General features: G+C 45.0%; 1 protein-coding gene across 14 annotated transcripts in view; it reads right to left on the bottom strand.

The window, feature by feature from the left end:
* The window catches only part of stxbp5l (syntaxin binding protein 5L), a 233983-nt gene that overhangs the window by 175028 nt on the left and 38040 nt on the right, over positions 1-20915 (bottom strand). The gene's annotated exons all lie outside the window — the stretch shown is intronic.

Genomic DNA, 20915 nt, shown 5'->3' with positions numbered 1-20915 from the left:
GCAGTTCAGTAATCTGCATGCAGCTGGGATCTGTTCAATAGACAAGGTCTTATACACTCCTCGTATTTATACACTGTGTGTGTGTGTGTGTGTGTGTGTGTGTGTGTCCTCCACCAAGGGTAGAAAGCCTTATACCCCCTCAATCAAATCAAATCAAATCAAAACAGCACACCACTTAGCAAGCACACCCTGCCTAACACAATCCAATTTAGAGGAATTCACTATGGGCCTAGCTTAATCTTTCTCTCTCTCTCTCGATTGACTTTATTTGACATTTAAAAAAATATATCCATGTACACACAGTACATACATTTTAAAACATGTGAGGGATAGCACAGTAAAGTCAATTACTTATTTCATTGTGGTCCCTTCAGTTCATATCAGACCAGAGTCGTTCAGCTGTCCCCTCCACATCCACTGTAAATCCCTTGACAAACCTTTTCTAATTCTCCTTCTTGCTTTTTCCCCTTAAGGGGATAGTTTACCCAAATTACTAAATTTGTTTTTAGTTTTTCAAATGCACATTTTTTAGCAATTGTGGCACAAATCCAATGCAAGCCAATTATACCTATTAGCATTTCCGCGCTCCATATCCAAATCCCCCCTGTAATTTGGGTGAACTATCCCTTTAAGGCTCTAAACAATGGTGTTTATCTCCATCCCACACCTGGACATGCTGTTTCAGCCAGGGGCAGGGTGACAGACTGTACATCTAAACAGATGCACAAGGGAAACAGAAACAAACAGCTCCAATAGAAGTATATTGCCTAGACAGGGTAAGGTGATAATGTCAATTAGCAAGAGGGGCATCTTGGTAACAAAACAACTATGAATAACTGTCTAGGGAAAGAAGGAGACTGAATGACGTGATGTTTACCCTAGCACCATTCTCTTACACCTTGTTAGATCGTTTCCAAGATTGGTGACCTTTGCTGTCATTAGACACTCTATAGAAACCTGCATAGGTCACAGGTCAAAGTTATTCACGGAGGTTATTACATGACTATCAAATAACTTCATGGACTAGAACCCACTCATTAACATGAACAACATAACCCTTTATTTTTTTATATAAGTCGTGGAAGTGGCTTTGTAGTCCAGATTTGAATGCGAAGGAACTAGAGCTTTATACATACAGCCTTTAGTTCAGCAGGTTAACACTGTCTTCACTGGCGGATGATCCACACCCAGGTTCTATTCATTACGTAGCCTACACACTACAGTCATTCCATGCCATTACAGACTTCAGGCACACACTATGGCAAATAAAGGCACATTACCTTTCCACATTTAGAAAATACACCCACTATTTAATGACCCAGTGCCTCTTCAGTTTAAGTAGCATAGGCCTCTTCAAGAGACCGATCTGTCCTGGATCCGCTATGGCTCAAACTCATTCAACACCCACTGTGACCCACATAACAAAGAGAGCCATGGCTTAGTCTAAGTGATGATTAGTACTATGCTCCCACGCATTTCACTACTGTATGCTACAGTAAACTACAAATGGCACACAGACACACACACACACACACACACAAACACCCAACACACATCATGCCCCTGCATCCCTGTGTCTGTGTGTGTTCAGATGACAAGGCGTTAGACGTGGCTGGGAACCACCATCCTACAAACACGACGCAGAAATGCAATCAAACCACCCATAGATATAGGCCAATGTTCACAGTGTCTTGATGGTTACCTTCACACACACACACATTTTATTCATACATACTGTACACACCTACTCATTCAAGGGTTTTTTATACATTGTAGAATAATAGTGAAGACATCAAAACACTGAAATAACACATATGGAATCTGTAGTAACCCCAAAAAAGTATATTTGAGATTCTTCATAGTAGCCACCCTTTTCCTTGATGACAGCTTTGCACACTCTTTGCATTCTCTCAACCAGCTTCACCTGGATTTTTTTGGTTACTACATGATTCCATTTGTGTTATTTCATAGTTTTGATGTCTTCACTATTATTCTACAATGTAGAAAACCCTTGAATGAGTAGTTGTGTCCAAACTTTTGGCTGGTACTGTATGTACAGTATGCATGTAGAGGGGATGACCGCGGCAGCCTTCCAATCTTTAGTGATATCAGATGATATGAAAGAGAGGTTGAACAGGCTAGTAATATGGGTTGCAACAATTGCGGTGGATAATTTTAGAAAGAGAGGGTCCAGATTGTCTAGCCCAGCTGATTTGTAGGGGTCCAGATTCTGCAGCTCTTTCAGAACATCAGCTATCTGGATTTGGGTGAAGGAGAAGTAGCGGAGGCTTTCGCAAGTTGCTGTGGGGGGTGCAGAGCTGTTAACTGGGGTAGGCGTAGCCAGGTGGAAAGCATGGCCAGCCGTAGAAAAATGCTTATTGAAATTCGTGATTATCGTATATTTATCGGTGGTGACAGTGTTTCCTAGCCTCAGTGCAGTGGGCAGCTGGGAGGAGGTGCTCTTATTCTCCATGGACTTTACAGTGTCCCAGAACTTTTTGGAGTTTATGCTACATGATGCAAATTTCTGTTTGAAAAAGCTAGCCTTTGCTTTCCGAACTGCCTGTGTATATTGGTTCCTAACTTCCCTGAAAAGTTGTATATCGCGGGGGCTATTCGATGCTAATGCAGTACGCCACAGGATGTTTTTGTGCTGGTCAAGGGCAGTCAAGTCTGGAGTGATTTGGAGATAGAGCATCCTCTACTGACGGAATGAGGTCAATATCCTTTTAGGATACCCGGGCCAGGTCGATTAGAAAGGCCTGCTCGCTGAAGTGTTTTAGGGAGCGTTTGACAGTGATGACGGGTGGTTGTTTGACCGCGGACCCATTACGGACGCAGGCAATGAGGCCCTGGTTGAAGACAGCAGAGGTGTATTTGGAGGGCAGGTTGGTCAGGGGATATCTATGAGGGTGCTTGTGTTTACAGATTTAGGGTTGTACCTGGTAGGTTCCTTGATCATTTGTTTGAGATTGAGGGCAACTAACTTAGATTGTAGGATGGCCGGGGTGTTATGCATAGCCCAGTTTAGGTCACCTAACAGTACAAACTCTGAATGAAGATAAATGGGGGGCAATTAATTCACATATGGTGTCCAGGGCACAGCTAGGGGCTGAGGGGGGTCTATAACAAGCGGCAGCAGTGAGAGACTTATTTCTAGAAAGGTGGATTTTTAAAAGTAGAAGCTCCAACTGTTTGGGCACAGACCTGGATAGCATGACAGAACTCTGCAGACTATCTCTGCAGTAGATTGCAACTCTGCCCCCTTTGGCAGTTCTATCTTGGTGGAAAATGTTGTAGTTGGGGATGGAAATTTCTGAATTTTTTGTGGCCTTCCTAAGCCAGGATTCAGACACGGCTAGGACATCCGGGTTGGCAGAGTGTGCTAAAGCAGTGAAAAAAACTAACTTAGGGAGGAGGCTTCTGTCACGTCCTGACCAGCAGATGGAGCTGGTGTAGTAGTTTGGGGGTCAGGACGTGGCAGTCTGGTGTGTGTCTTGTGACTCCTGATCAGGAACAGCTGGGAATCGTTGTTCCTGATTGGGAGTCACATATGTAGGAGTTGTTTGTCACTGGGGTTTGTGGGTAATTGTTTCTTGTTTAGTGTGGTTGCACCTGACAGGACAATTTGGCTGTCAGTTTCCTTGTTTTTGTTTTGTATAGTGTTCTTTCCAATTAAATTGAAGGATGAATACTAACTCCGCTGCATTTTGGTCCATTCCTGAAGACAGCCCTTACAGAATTACCCACCAACAAAGGACCAAGCAGCGGAGGAAGGCTGGCGAGGTAAGGGAGACCGGGAGGCACCCCCAAGAAATTTTTAGGGGGGGGCACAAGGGGAGTTTTGCGGGGCAAGAATGGAGCCCCAGGCCAGCTCCCCGCACTAGCATGGAGGTGCGTGTTCGCAATCTGGTACGCCCAGTACCAGCACCACGCACCAGGAGTCTAGTGTGTCAACCCAGCCTCGCCAGTCAACAGTCGTCATCAGAGCTGCCCGCCAGTCAACAGTCGTCATCAGAGCTGCCCGCCAGTCAACAGTCGTCGTCAGAGCTGCCCGCCAGTCAACAGTCGTCGTCAGAGCTGCCCGCCAGTCAACAGTCGTCGTCAGAGCTGCCCGCCAGTCAACAGTCGTCGTCAGAGCTGCCCGCAGGTCAACAGTCGTCAGAGCTGCCCGCCAGTCAACAGTCGTCAGAGCTGCCCGCCAGTCAACAGTCGTCAGAGCTGCCCGCCAGTCAACAGTCGTCAGAGCTGCCCGCCAGTCAACAGTCGTCAGAGCTGCCCGCCAGTCAACAGTCGTCAGAGCTGCCCGCCAGTCAACAGTCGCCAGAGGGAGGCCAGACTGCGCGTGAACAGTGCCGGAGAGGCCAGACTGCGCTGAACTGCCGGAGTGGCCAGACTGCGCTGAACTGCCGGAGTGGCCAGACTGCGCTGAACTGCCGGAGTGGCCAGACTGCGCTGAACTGCCGGAGTGGCCAGACTGCGCTGAACTGCCGGAGTGGCCAGACTGCCCTGAACTGCCGGAGTGGCCAGACTGCCCTGAACTGCCGGAGTGGCCAGACTGCCCTGAACTGCCGGAGTGGCCAGACTGCCCTGAACTGCCGGAGTGGCCAGACTGCCCTGAACTGCCGGAGTGGCCAGACTGCCCTGAACTGCCGGAGTGGCCAGACTGCCCTGAACTGCCGGAGTGGCCAGACTGCCCTGAACTGCCGGAGTGGCCAGACTGCCCTGAACTGCCGGAGTGGCCAGACTGCCCTGAACTGCCGGAGTGGCCAGACTGCCCTGAACTGCCGGAGTGGCCAGACTGCCCTGAACTGCCGGAGTGGCCAGACTGCCCTGAACTGCCGGAGTGGCCAGACTGCCCTGAACTTCCCCGAGCTGCCAGACTGCCCTGAACTTCCCCGAGCTGCCAGACTGCCCTGAACTTCCCCGAGCTGCCAGACTGCCCTGAACTGCCCCGAGCTGCCAGACTGCCCTGAACTGCCCCGAGCTGCCAGACTGCCCTGAACTGCCCCGAGCTGCCAGACTGCCCTGAACTGCCCCGAGCTGCCAGACTGCCCTGAACTGCCCCGAGCTGCCAGACTGCCCTGAACTGCCCCGAGCTGCCAGACTGCCCTGAACTGCCCCGAGCTGCCAGACTGCCCTGAACTGCCCCGAGCTGCCAGACTGCCCCGAGCTGCCAGACTGCCCCGAGCTGCCAGATTGCCCCGAGCTGCCAGACTGCCCAGACTGCCTGGAACGGCCAGAGCCTGAGCCGCCTCCAGGATAGGTGGGTTGGGGAGGGAGGGTGTAGCACAGTGCCGTCGTTGACGGCAGCCACCCTCCCTTCCCTCCCTTATTGTTTAGGGTTACTGTTTTAGGGTTTTGTTGGGGATTTTGTTTGTTGGTGGTTTTTTGTTGTTGTGGTTAGGTGCATTCTGGGGTCTGCACCTTGAGGGGGGGTACTGTCACGTCCTGACCAGCAGATGGAGCTGGTGTAGTAGTTTGGGGGTCAGGACGTGGCAGTCTGGTGTGTGTCTTGTGACTCCTGATCAGGAACAGCTGGGAATCGTTGTTCCTGATTGGGAGTCACATATGTAGGAGTTGTTTGTCACTGGGGTTTGTGGGTAATTGTTTCTTGTTTAGTGTGGTTGCACCTGACAGGACTATTTGGCTGTCAGTTTCCTTGTTTTTGTTTTGTATAGTGTTCTTTCCAATTAAATTGAAGGATGAATACTAACTCCGCTGCATTTTGGTCCATTCCTGAAGACAGCCCTTACAGCTTCTGATGTTAACATGCATGAAACCAAGGCTTTTACGGTTACAGAAGTCAACAAATGATAGCGCCTGGGGAATAGGAGTAGAACTGGGGGTACAGGGCTTGGGTTAACCTCTACATCACCAGAGGAACCGAGGAGGAGTAGGATAAGGGTACGGCTAAAGGCTATAAGAACTGATCGTCTAGTGCGTTGGGAACAGAGAATAAAAGGAGCAGATTTCTGGGCGTGGTAGAATAGATTCAGGGCATAATGTACAGACAATGGTATGGTAGGATGTGAGAACAATGGTTTAGTTTCTGGAGGCACCAGTTAAGCCAGGTGAGGTCTCCGCATGTGTGTGGGGTGGGACAAAAGGGCTATCTAAGGCATGTTGAGCGGGACTGAGGGCTCTACAGTGAAATAAAACAATAAGAACTAGCCAAGACAGCAGTAGACATTAGAGAGAGGCATAAAGCAATCACAGGTGTAGATCAGGAGAGCTAAGACAACAATGGGTAAATGGCAATGAATTGGCAGAGCGGGTCACGTAGGTATATACAGGACCTGAGGCCGACAGGTAAACAAAATGAGGTACCGTGTTATTAAAACAGTCCAGGGGGAATCAGCTGTGTAGCCGAGATATCATAGGGTCAAAAGAGTAGCAATAGGTGAGTCAGGGTGCCGTTCAGTGGTCACTACTACGCTAGTCGAGCAGGGGACACAGCGTTCAGAAAAGCTAGCGGGTCGGGGCTAGTAGATGGTTCTTCGGCAACATCGTAACAGAATAGCCTGTTGAGACCACATCGGATGATCACGTCGGCAGTCCAGTCATGATGGATCGGCGGGGCTCCGTGTCGACAATGAAGGGTCCAGGCCAATTGGCAAAAGAGGTATTGTAGCCCTAGAATTAACTGGTATATGGGCCTAGCTCGAGGCTAGCTCAAGGCTAGCTGGTGGTTGCTTCGGGACAGAGGCGTTAGCTAACAGTAGCCACTCGTTTGCAGCTAGCTAGCTGCAATGATCCTGTGTAATGATCCAGAGCGGCAGGAATCCGGTGATGTGGTAGAGAGAAGCAGTCCGATATGCTCTGCGTTGATATCGCGCTGTGCAGACTGGCAGGTATTGTCCGAGCTTAGGCTAGTTGGTGACCGAGAAAAAGGTGAAGACTGCTAGACGTAGCTAACAAAGACTAGTAGCTAGTTAACTGGCTAGCTCCTGATGGAAGTTCCAGTTATAAGGAATAAAAATAGCAGATCTGTACCACATTGGGTGAGGCGGGTTGCAGGAAAGTATATTTAGTCCGTAGATAGAAAGTGAGATTAAGATATATATGAAAAAGACTGGCTACTTACACGGGTTAAGACACAGGATAAGACAAAGACAAACACACACGTCCGACTGCTACGCCATCTTTGAAAAAAATACATACGTACATGCATACAGTACATACATACACTGTGCATGGGTCTTTCTAGAAAATAGTGAGGATTTCATATATTGTACAACTTGTTACATCTTTTGATAAGTCATTGATAATAACTGGATTGTTTCATTACGTTAAGATAAGGGGTTTCATAGCTATATTCAATAAAGTTCACGAGTTGAATTAAAACCTAGGTTGAACCTTTATCATGGTTGGCGTCTTGACGGATTTGTCCGAAATCGTGTGACATAAAACATTACTTTCCTGTCCTTGCATTTACGGCTGTGTAAGTTGTCGTTATATCATTCATTAAAGATGAATCAGTTAAATTAGACATTGAACTTGAACTCTGTAAGAATTCTGGATCTAGCTGTCGGACAGTGTTTTGTATAAAGATCTCAGAATTGCAGTGTTAACTATGTAACATTTCAGATCTCCTTATGTTATGGGGTGATAACATTTTTCATGAGCACACAAATCCAAAATGGTATATGCTATTGCAAAATTGAATGCTTCTAACACAAATATTCCCCTTACATTGATATTTCAAACCTAAATCGATACTGTCATCAACGTGGTTCTTCAATAATAATGCATTTGGTGTCCAGCTGATTAGTTACGCCCTGATATTTTCACACATCATCATCTGGTCCAGGAAGGAATTTTCCTAGGGATAGTTAAGTGATGAACAGCTGTTGTGATAGTGCATGCCATGCAACAACAGCTCAAGTGCTGGAGGAAAAAAAAGTTGCGAGGAATGTCCAGAATATTTTTGGTGTCCTTACGCTGGTGAAGACAGTTGTGCCTGGATCCACGTTGGATCTAATATCCCTAGCGAATTGACGATGATCATCTGTTGTTGTCTGCTTAACTTCCAGCAGGGTCTCGTTAGGATCTAACATCACCCAACGCGCTTCCTATGAATTATTCTGGATATAATGACAACAAATGGCGTAGCCTAGTGGGCTTATTGACAGTATCATCTGGCAATGAAATAACATGGCAAATACATGTTGTTTTCCTTGTTACACCGGCAATTTTAAACAACACAAGGGGCTTGAAGTAGCCTACTTGAACTTGAATTTCCACAATTTGATGCTTGAAAAGTTTTAGCCAATTTATAAGTTCTGCTGCTCTCATAATTATCCATGGTTTCATTTTTGATTCGTTTTTGTGAGAAATGTGGCCACTTTCGTTTGTTTGTTTCCTGCCGCTTCGATTGAAGTGTTTTGCTCTACTCTGTTGTAGTAAAGCCGTGCACGGTTGTTATGAGGAAGACAACATGTAATATTGGCTTCAACTTGACTTTCCATACAAATCCTTCCATTAAAAAAGCAACCTGGTTTTGTGTCACTTTCTCATTACAAAAACAGTGATAGTGAGATCCAAATGGTGAGATTAATACTACCGCTATTCATGGGTTTATTATGTGTGCCTGCGTCTGTCACATAGGCCACAGAAAGTCTCCAGGCATGCATCCAATCTATTTAGTCAGGCAAGTACACATTATTCTCACATATTTTAGAATGAAATAATGATGTGAATATCAAGGACAAAAAATGCATAATTGTTAGTGTTCATTTCCTTTTTTGCATGCTTTTTTTCAGGGGGAGGGGTTCTATATTTGGCCCTATATGTACAATTATATAAATTATACAACTGTATAACATTGAGGTCCTTGAAAATTAAGTGCTTGAAAAAGTGCTTGAAAAAGTCCCTGAAAGTCCTTGAATTTCACTTGAAAATGTCTGTATGAACCCTGCTTAAAGGATGTATAGTCTAGGTATGAACCCTGCTTAAAGGATGTATAGGCCTATGTTGTTCTATAGGTGGAGTTAAGGGCCAATTTGCATACATTCATGTTAATTCCTCTAAGCACAAAAATAAATCATTCATATTTTTGTTACAAACCATTTTGAAATGTTGATCCCAATGTCACACATTGGCCCCATTATTTCAAGACCCAAATTCACTTTGTCTTCTGAAAACTGGGTGCATCTACTCATGTGATGTGCACTTAGACTTTCTCTCTCTGTCCATTGAGGTCATTATTGTCTGCATTTAGATGTCCATCAAAGGTAAAAGCTTTTTGTATTGCCTATCCTCCCAGCAGTCCCCCTCGTTGCTCTTTCACTCTCTCCCTCACTCTCTCATCTCATGTCTTTTCATCATCATGGCACGTAAATGCAGCTAAGTAAAGGAAAAAAAAGGGTGCTTTGTAGTGCTTTACCAAACATATTTTTATATGCCCTCGAAAGGAAACTCACTGGTTATGTGAAACACATGCCCATAATACTTTATCACCCAATATGAATGTTTGATTCCAGTGTTTCATCGATGCCCCACCACCACAGTCTCAGAATGGTCATCTTCCACTCTCCAACACCCAAGTGAAATCAGATAGCTAGTCCTTGTCAGGGCGTCGATAGGTCAGTTCTCATCTCCACCAACAGAGAGGCAGAGCCAGGAAACCCAACAAGTGCTCTATCTCCACCTCTGATCTGACAATGCCATGGCGACAACAATAATTTCCCCCAATCCACATTTATCACATCCCAGCCCATTGTTCTCCACTGTAATTGCAATCCCACTATCTGAGAAGGATGAATAAGTTCATGTATCTTTCTTGCATCTCTTTTCTTTCTCTCCATCCCTCTTCCCCACTCCCTCCACTGTCCCACGCTCCACCTCCTCCCCTTTCATCTTGTTGCCGCGGGGACATGCACCGATGAAATGTACTCCACCAGACGCAATCAAATGAGTCAATCAGTGAGGAGTTGACTATAGAAGGGAGGTTAACAGGTTAACTGGAGGCTGAAGAGAGAAGGAGAATGAGCGTCTCCATCTACAGGTGAAGTCAGAAGTTTACATACACTTAGGTTGGAGTCATTAAAACTCGTTTTTCAACCACTCCACAAATGTCTTGTTAACAAAATATAATTTTGGCAAGTTGGTTAGGACATCTACTTTGTGCATGACACAAGTCATTTTTCCAAGAATTCTTTACAGACAGATTATTTCACTCATAATTCACTGTATCACAATTCCGGTGGGTCAGAAGTTTACATACATTAAGTTGACTGTGCCTTCAAACAGCTTGGAAAATTCCAGAAAATGATGTCATGACTTTAGAAGCTTCTGGTAGGCTAATTGACATAATTTGAGTCAATTGGAGGTGTACCTGTGGATGTATTTCAAGGCCTACCTTCATACTCAGTGTCTCTTTGCTTGACTTCATGGGAAAATCTAAAGAAATCAGCCAAGACTTCAGATAAAAAATTGTAGACCTTCACAAGTCTGGTTCATCCTTGGGAGCAATTTCCAAACACCTGAAGGTACAACGTTCGTCTGTTCAAACAATAGTATGCAAGTGTAAACACCATGTGACCACGTAGCCGTCATACCGCTCAGGAAGGAGACATGTTCTGTCTTCTAGAGATGAAAGTACTTTGGTGCGAAAAGTGCAAATCAATCCAAGAACAACAGCAAAGGACCTTGTGAAGATGCTGGAGGAAACAGGTACAAAAGTATCTATATCCACAGTAAAACGAGTCCTATATTGACATAACCTGAAAGGCCGCTCAGCCAGGAAGAAGCCACTGCTCCAACACCGCCATAAAAAAAGACAGACTACGGTTTGCAACTGCACATGGGGACAAAGATCGTACTTTTTGGAGAAATGTCCTCTGATCTGATAAAACAAAAAACTGTTTGGCCATAATGACCATCATTATGTTTGGAGGAAAAAGGGGGAGGCTTGCAAACCGAAGAACACCATCCCAAACGTGAAGCATGGGGGTGGCAGCATCATGTTGTGGGGGTGCTTTGCTGCAGAAGGGACTGGTGCACTTCACAAAATAGATGGCATCATGAGGAAGGAAAATTATGTGGATATATTGAAGCAATATCTCAAGACATCAGTCAGGAAGTTGAAGCTTGGTCGCAAATGGGTCTTCCAAATGGACAATGACCCCAAGCAAACTTCCATAGTTGTGGCAAAATGGCTGAAGAACAAAGTCCTGACCTCAATCCTATAGACAATTTGTGGGCAGAACTGAAAAAGCGTGTGCGAGCAAGGAGGCCTACAAACCTCACTCAGTTACACCAGCTCTGTCAGGAGGAATGGGCCAAAATTTACCCAACTTATTGTGGGAAGCTTGTGGAAGGCTACCTGAAACGTTTGACCGAAGTTAAACAATTTATAGACAATGCTACCAAATACTAATTGAGTATATGTAAACTTTTGACCCACTGGGAATGTGATGAAAGAAATAAAAGCTGAAATAAATCACTCTACTATTATTCTGACATTTCACATTCTTAAAATAAAGTGGTGATCCTAACTGACCTAAGACAGGGAGTTTTTGCTTGGATTAAAGGTCAGGAATTAAAAAAAACTGAGTTTAAATGCATTTGGCTAAGGTGTATGTAAACCTCTGACTTCAACTGTACATGGACTACTCACCCACACCTCTATGTTCCACTATGTTGTTGTGTTTTGTAAGACTGATGCTTCAATGATTTCCCTGGAGATTACAATGTCTAGCATCCAGGGGTTTAAAGTACTTAAGTAAAAATACTTCAAAGTACTTCATGCACTTATCAAGAGAACATCCCTGGTCATCCCTATGGCCTCTGATCTGTCGGACTCACAAAACACAAATGCTTTGTTTGTAAATTATATCTGAGATTTGGAGTGTGCCCCTGGCTATCCGTAAATTTAAAAAACTATAAAACTGTGCCGTCTGGTTTGCTTCATATAAGGAATTTGAAATGATTCATACTTTTACTTTGATACTTAAGTATTTTAGCAATTACATCTACTTTTGATACTTCAGTATATTTAAAACCAAATCCTTTTAGACTTTTACTCAAGTAGTATTTTACTGGGTCACTATCACTTTTACTTGAGTAATTTTCTATTAAGGTATCTTAATTAACTTTTAATCAAGTATGCCATTTGGGTATTTTTCCACCATTGCTAACATCCGCATGTTGCATATTCTATCTCTCCTCTCCTCTCCTCTCCTCTCCTCTCCTCTCCTCTCCTCTCCTCTCCTCTCCTCTCCTCTCCTCTCCTCTCCTCTCCTCTCCTCTCCTCTCCTCTCCTCTCCTCTCCTCTGCCTGCCTGCTCGCCTGTCTCCTTCCTTCCTCTCCTCTGCTGTCCTCTCCTCTCCTCCTCTGCCTGCCTACCTCCCTACCTCCCTATCACCCTCCCTCCTGGAGGATAGTGAGTGATTCACTTCTCACAGACAGGTCACTGACCTCATTCGTCACAATTACCGCTCAGACTGCCATGGTAAGAGCTCCCACGAACTGCACAGTGAGTGAGTGAGTGAGTGAGTGAGTGAGTGGTGTGTGTGTGTGTGTGTGTGTGTGTGTGTGTGTGTGTGTGTGTGTGTGTGTGTGTGTGTGTGTGTGTGTGTGTGTGTGTGTGTGTGTGTGTGTGTGTGTGTGTGTGTGTGTGTGCGCTGACAGAACAGGACAGGACAGGAGATAGAATACAGAACTCAAATATCCACTAACCCCCCACCCCCCTCCACAGGAAAGGACGGCAAACATTATTGAGCCCGTCTCAGACTGCTAGAGCTAACTTCATCATGTTACACATCTGGCCCTTCCCTCCTCCTTCTCATCCCCTGTTCTATTTATCCTCCACGGACTCTTACACCCCAAACAACCTTAAGACTGTTCCCTCTAGGCACTGTGGCCATTGTAGTCCAGAGACAGTTCATTTCTAAAGATTTGACTCAAAGATTTGAATAAACACAACCCTTTACAGTTGAAAGTCTGCCTTCCTGTCTTTTTAGTCAGATCTCAGCAGCTGTGGAAATGTCCCTTTTGTAATTATAGCCGAAATGCTCACTTCAGTATATGTCCCTACGCTGTTTATATTATGCATTGGGTTTGCATGGCAGAGCTGCCTCTCTCGCTCTCTCCACCCCCTTCTCCCGCAACTTTCCCTCTCCCTCTTTCTCTCGCTCTCTCTAATTCTCTTTCTTTTTTCATCTCTTTTTCCTGCAGCAGTCCTTCCCCTGCGTAAAGGATTGAATAACTCACGCTATTATGCAACACGTTTACACAGAGGAGATGGTGAGGTGGAGATAATAATGTATACACTGACACACACACACACACACACACACACACACACACACACACACACACACCAAACAAAATCCTGTGGTTTTTACGGTTACTTACGGACAGCCAGTTACCTGTAAGTTACTGTAAAAAGAGGTACAGTAAGTTACCGTATTCCAAATAAACTTTAGATTAACAGTACATTACCGGAACCTTTACAATAATGCACTGTTAAACCAACATTTCTTTGGAATTTACAGTAATCTACTGTTCCTTTTTTTTCTTACCATGGCAGTCTGAGCGGTCATTGTAACGAATAGTGATTTAACCAGGCAAGCCAGTCAGTTGTTTTTCAAACACTTTTGATAAACAGGGCAAAATAGAAATAGGCCTACAACAGTTAGGATCAGCTTGATCTCTCCATTTAAATAAAGGACGCACCGTGGCTGCCTTCCAAGCAATGGGGACCTCCCCAGAGGGGAGAGACAGGCTTGGTGATGATAGTGGCTGCAACCTTAAAGAAGAAAAGATCTAAACCATCTGACCCAGATGTTTTTTTGGGGGGTCAAGTTTAAGGAACTCCTTTAGCACCTCAGACTCAGTGACTGCCTGCAGGGAGAAACTTTGTAGCGGGGCAGGGGAAAAAGAGGGAGGAGCATCAGGGTTAGTCGCATTAGAAGGGGTGGGAGATGAGAAAATGTTGGACGGGCAATGAGGCATGGCTGAGTCAAATAGGAATCCTGACTTAATGAAGTGGTGATTTAAGAGCTCAGCCATGTGCTCCTTGTCAGTAACAACCACATCATCAACATTAAGGGACATGGGCAGCTGTGAGGAGGTTTTATTCTCCAGGTCTTTAATTGTTTTCCAGAACTTCTTGGGGTTAGACCCACAGAGAGAGACCTGCTCCTTAAGTAACTAACGTTGGTCTTCTGGATAGCCTGAGTGCACTTATTTCTCATTTGCCTGAACGAGAGCCAGTCAGCCTGAGCATGTGTGTGCCGAGCCTTTCGCCAAATGCAATTCTTGAGGTGGAGTAACTTTGCAAGATCACAGTCGAACCAGGGGCTGAACCTGTTTTTAATTCTCATTTTCTTCATGGGGAAGTGTTTGTTCAAAATACCACTGAAAATATTAAAAAAGAAGGTCCAAGCGTCTTCGACAGAAGGGATCAAGCTGATTCTATACCATTTTACAGACGCCAGGTCATGAAGGAAGGCTTGCTCATTCAAGTTTTTTAGCAAGCGTCTATGAAGAATCAGGACAGGTCGTTTCACTGAGCAGCCATAACGAACACAGGCTGTAAAACAGTGATCACTAAGGTGATTACAGAAAACACCAGACTGATGCTTAACATCAAGGAGAGTAGGCTTTTCTGGGTGTTTGTGGAGTCATACCTTGTGGGATTGGTAATAATCTGAGAACGATTTAGGGAGTCCCATTGTTTTATGACTTGGTCAGGTGGTTTAAGCATGTCCCACATAGGCTACTGTAAACCCTATACTTATGGAATGTATGGATTAGTTGATGTACTGTGTGATTGAGCTGGCTTCAGTAGTGTAACAGAGTAAATATGTGTCAGAGAGAGAGAGGGGACAGAGAGAGAGAGAGCGACAGAGCGAGAGAGAGGGAGAGGGGGGACAGAGCGAGAGAGAGAGAGAGAGCAACAGAGAGAGAGAGGGGGGGAGAGAGCGAGAGAGACAGAGAATCTCTACTTCACATGCTTTGGCAATGTTAACATATGTTTCCCATGCCAATAAAGCCCCTTGAATTGAATTGAAAGAGGGGGAGAGAGGACAGGAAAGAGACAGACATGGAGAGAAACACAGAGACAGAAAGCGAAAAAGAGACAAGAGTGATGACATTTCTGTTAACAGTCACTTCTATTCTATTCCCTGAAGACTGTGATAAGATACCAGATAAGAACTGCCTGGGGGGGGGGGGATCTTATAGACACAAAATAACATGTGTGTCTATACACCAGACGTGATAATGCATACACACACACAACACTCACCTTCACAACTACACAGCAACTCTGTCTCACACACTCACGCAAAACACTCCCTTCACAACTACACACCAACTGTCTCTGTCTCACACACACACACACACACACACACACACACACACACACACACACACACACACACACACACACACACACACACACACACACACACACACACACACACACACACACACACACACACACTGTGAGGCCAACAAGTTATGTTACTCTGTCATGTGGCCATAACATCCAACCAAGCCTTGCATCAATTCTTTTAATATCCCAGTCTGCTTGAAAACAATGGCAATACAGATAAGGACATACTAAGTCTAAAATCAGGACCGAGACATATACTGTATTCACCCTACATCTAGTCATGTGACAAGAGCTATGCTAGAATTAAAGATGTTTCTCTAGAATGTTACATTGCATTGAATTAGGCAATAACACTGTTGTTTAAGGTAATACCTCTGTGACCTCATTTCAACAGCAACTCCATTAGCATCCCAGTGTGTGTGTGTGTGTGTGTGTGTGTGTGTGTGTGTGTGTGTGTGTGTTCGAGTGTTTATCATCGTTGAATCTAACGCTATCTTTCTTTTCCTTTTTTTCCTTTTTTCTCTCTCAACCTCTTCCAACCCTCTCTATACCCATATATACACGGTTGTCACCTACAGTATCACTGAAGTGCTATTTCTTATTTCTCTCTCTTTTTCTGTCACTCTCTGGGTCCTCTCGCCATTGCGTGAAAAGAACGCGCTTAGGAAATGTTCATGTTTTCTCGTTATCAATTCAATTCAAAGGGCTTTATTGGCATTGGAAACATATTATGTTTACATTGTCAAAGCAAGTGAAATAGATAATAAACAAAAGTGAAATAATCAATCAGAAATTAACAGTAAACATTACACTCACAAAATATTAAAATGTCATATTATGGCTATATATAGTGTTGTAATGATGTGCAAATAGTTAAAGTACAAAAGGGAAAATAAATAAAGATAAATATGGGTTGTATTTGCAATGGTTTTTGTTCTTCACTGGTTTCCTTTTTCTTGTGGCAACAGGTCACACATCTTGCTGCTGTGATGGCACACTGTATTTCACCCAATAGATATGGGAGTTTATCACAATTGGATTTGTTTTCAAATTCTTTGTGGGTCTGAGGGAAATATGGGTCTCTAACATGGTCATACATTTGGCAGGATGTTAGGAAGTGCAGCTCAGTTTCCACATCCGCCTGTCTTCTCTTAAGAACCAGGTAAGCCTACGGCGGACTCTCTCAATAGCAAGGCTATGCTCACTGAGTCTGTACATAGTCAACGCTTTCCTTCATTTTGGGTCAGTCACAGTGGTCAGGTATTCTGCCACTGTGTACTCTGTTTAGGGCCAAATAGCATTCCAGTTTGCTCTGTTTTTTGGTTAATTCTTCCCAGTGTGTCAAGTAATTATCTTTTTGTTTTCTCATGATTTGGTTGGGTCTAATTGTGTTGCTGTCCTGGGGCGCTGTGGGGTCTGTTTGTGTTTGAACAGAGCCCCAGGGCCAGCTTGCTTAGGGGACTCTTCTCCAGATGAATCTCTTTGTAGGTGATGGCTTTGTTATGGAAGGTTTGGGTATCGTCCTTATTCTGTTCTGCATGCATTATTTGGTGTTTTACGTTGTACACAGAGGACGTTTGTCCCATTTTCTGAATTATTGGTTGGTGAACGGACCCCAGACCTCACAACCATAAAGAGCAATGGGTTCTATAACTGATCTTTAGTATCTTTGGCCAGATCCTAATTGGGATGTCAAATTTTATGTTCCTTTTGATAGCGTAGAAGGCCCATCTTGCCTTGTCACTCAGATCGTTGACAGCTTTCTGGAAGTTACCTATGGTGCTGATGTTTAGGCCGAGGTCTGTATAGTTTTTTTGTGCGGTCTAGGGCAACGGTGTCTAGATGGAAGTTGTGGTCCTGGAAACTCAACCTTTTTTTGTGACACCATTATTTATCTTACTGATATTTACTGTCAGGGCCCAGGTCTGACAGAATCTGTGCAGAAGATCTAGGTGCTGCTGTAGGCCCTCCTTGGTTGGTGACAGAAGCACCAGATCATCAGCAAACAGTAGACATTTGACTTCAGATTCTAGTAGGGTGAGGCTGGGTGCTGCAGACTGTTCTAGTGCCCTCGCCAATTCGTTGATATACAGTATACTGTTGTGGTTTTCTGCTGCCAAAGTTTACACCTTCACTACTGCAGTGAAACGTTTTGTCCAGGAAGTTGTCTGGAAGGGACTGTTGTTGCCAAATCGTTTTTTGGTAGGTTCCTACACTACTTTACTTCCATCTATAGCATTTCTTAATATTATGCATTTCCTTTGGCTTTGATGCCTTATGATTGTGCGTGTGACAGAGCTGCTGTTGTGACCAATTTTTGTTGGTTGTTTTGTCAGAGCTGTGTCTTGGGGGGCATATTTTGGAGGGAATGCTGTCTCTCCAGGTAGGTGTTTTTCCCCCATGTGTGCTGAGAGTGTCAGGTTCTTGTCCAGTTCTGGTATTTAGGTCGCCACAGACTAGTACATGTCCCTGGGCCTGGAAATGTTTGATCTCCCCCACTAGGATGGAAATGCTATCATTGTTAAAGTATGGGGATTCTATTGGGGGGGATATAGGTAGGACACGCACGGGCATTTTTCTCTGTTGAGATAATTTCCCCATTAATTTCAAATCAGATGTAAAATGTTCATTTTTTGACTAATTTAATAGAGTGGGTTAGGTCTGCACTATACCAAATTAGCATACCCTGTGAGTCTCTTCCCTGTTTCACAGCTGGTAGTTTAGTGGAAGGGACTACCAGCTCTCTATAACCTAGAGCAGGGTTTCCCAAACTCGGTCCTGGGGCCCCCCCTTGGTGCACATTTAGTTTTTTTGCCCTTGCACCACACAGCTGATTCAAATAACCAACTATGTGAGCAGAACATTTTGAGCGTCTGAGCATCTGATACATGCCTCTTAGTTGGGCCTGTTGCTCTGCTCACTGCTCACGGCCTGAGCATAGACGAGCTAAATCACTTCTATCCTCGCTTCGAGGCAAGCAACACTGAGGCATGCATGAGCGCATCAGCTGTTCCGGACGACTGTGTGATCACGCTCTCCGTAGCCGATGTGAGTAAGACCCTTAAACAGGTCAACATACACAAGGCTGTGTGGCCAGACGGATTACCAGGACGTGTGCTCCGGGCATGTGCTGACCAACTGGCAGGTGTCTTCACTGACATTTTCAACATGTCCCTGATGGAGTCCGTAATACCAACATGTTTCAAGCAGACCACCATAATCCCTGTGCCCAAGAACACAAAGGCAACCTGCCTAAATGATTACAGACCCGTAGCACTCACGTCCGCAGCCATGAAGTGCTTTGAAAGGTTGGTAATGGCTCACAACACCATTATCCCAGAAACCCTAGACCCACTCCAATTTGCATACCGCCCAAACAGATCCACAGATGATGCAATCTCTATTGCACTCCACACTGCCCTTTCCCACCTGGACAAAAGGAACACTTATGTGAGAATGCTATTCATTGACTACAGCTCAGCGTTCAACACCATAGTACCCTCAAAGCTCATCACTAAGCTAAGGATCCTGGGACTAAACACGTCCCTCTGCTACTGGATCCTGGAATTCCAGCTCCCCAGGTGGTGAGGGTAGGTAGCAACACATCTGCCATGCTGATCCTCAACACTGGAGCTCCCCAGGGATGCGTGCTCAGTCCCCTCCTGTACTCCCTGTTCACCCACAACTGCATGGCCAGGCACGACTCCAACACCATCCTTAAGTTTGCAGACGACACAACAGTGGTAGGCCTGATCACCGACAATGACGAGACAGCCTATAGGTAGGAGGTCAGAGACCTGGCTGGGTGGTGCCAACCTATAGCTCAACGTAACCAAGACTAAGGAGATGATTGTGGACCACAGGAAAAGGATGACCGAGCACGCCCCCATTCTCATCGACGGGGCTGTAGTGGAGAAGGTTGAGAGCTTCAAGTTCCTTGGTGTCCACATCAACAACAAACTAGAATGGTCCAAACACACCAAGACAGTCGTGAAGAGGGCACGACAAAGCCTATTCCCCCTCAGGAAACAAAAAAGATTTGGCATGGGTCCTGAGATCCTCAAAAGGTTCTACAGCTGCAACATCGAGAGCATCCTGACTGGTTGCATCACTGCCTGGTACGGCAATTGCTCGGCCTCTGACCGCAAGGCACTACAAAGGATAGTGCGTACGGCCCAGTACATCACTGGGGCTAAGCTGCCTGCCATCCAGGACCTCTACACCAGGCAGTGTCAGAGGAAGGCCCTAAAAATAGTCTAAGACCCCAGCCACCCCAGTCATAGACTGTTCTCTCTACTACTGCATGGCAAGTGGTACCGGAGTGCCAAGTCTAGGACAAAAAGGCTTCTCAACAGTTTTTTACCCCAAGCCATAAGACTCCTGAACAGGTAATCAAATGGTTACCCAGACTATTTGCATTGTGAGCACCCCCGCTCTTTGAGCTCCACCATCTCTCTCTCCAGCTCTGTGATTTTCTCTCTCTCAACAATGGAGGAGCAGTGCATTTGTGGGAACTGGGTCTGTTCAGTGCTGGGGGGATGGCTCTCCTCTTGGGGCTGCTCGTCTGCAGGGCAGTTTGAGGATGAGGTTCTCTCTCTCTCTCTCTCTCTCTCTCTAGTTCTCTCTCTCTCTCTAGTTCTCTCTCTCTCTCTAGTTCTCGTTCTCTTTGTTTATCTTTACCCTTCTATCTGCTGTACATTCAGTCCACTCAAGATCCACTCCAGCGATGCATCCAGCCTCCATATCAAAGGCCTTCACAGAGAGAAGCCTTCCACTATCACATAGCCAAACACACTGGTCCTTTTTGAACCTCTAGAGCTCCGGTCTTCAGAGTTTCACCCAGATGTGAGAGGAGGATGTATGGCCATTAGTTTGAGACACAACACAGCTGTATGTTAAAATTCACCTCAGCTACTATCACACATAACCAAAACACGTTTTTAGCATGTTAGCCTTGGGTAGTCAGCCCACATTTATTAATTGAAAGATATGAAAGCTATTCTAGCATGATGTTAAGCTAAGATTACTTTACATTTAGGACATTTGCGGGGTTCCAGTTTGGGTTTCCACACATGCTCTACATTTTTCAATGTTGAGTGAGTCTCTGTGCTGAAAATAGGTTAAAATGTAGTTTTACTAGAGGGTACAGCTAGTCATTAACTATTTAGAACACATACACTGTTAACCTAAAAAAAAAAACAGACACACATTTCAAACCAACCCCCATCGTTTTCTATTCATCCTTTCTCTCACTTTTCTCTCTGAATACTCCACTTTCTCTCACTTTTCTCTCTGAATACTCCACTTTCTCTCACTTTTCTCTGTGAAAACTCCACCCTTTTCTTCTTTCTCTCTTTCTCCTTTTTTACTCTTTTGCCTGTCCTCCTGTCCCACATTGTTTTACCCATCCTAGATAAATGACTAGAAAAGCACTCGATTTGATCACTGTTTCCTCTCCTCTTCGGAAGAAAAAATCCTGGGGAAGAAAAAAAGATGTACTACTTGAAATTACCCTGTGAATCTTACAAAATGACAATAAAAACAAGAAAGGAGTGACTCTTCATGA

The sequence above is a fragment of the Salmo salar genome, chromosome ssa21, assembly GCF_905237065.1.
Source record: "Salmo salar chromosome ssa21, Ssal_v3.1, whole genome shotgun sequence".
Classification (NCBI taxonomy): domain Eukaryota; kingdom Metazoa; phylum Chordata; class Actinopteri; order Salmoniformes; family Salmonidae; genus Salmo; species Salmo salar.
Note: the sequence above shows the minus strand (reverse complement) of the source record. Positions and strands in the feature narration are given on the sequence as shown.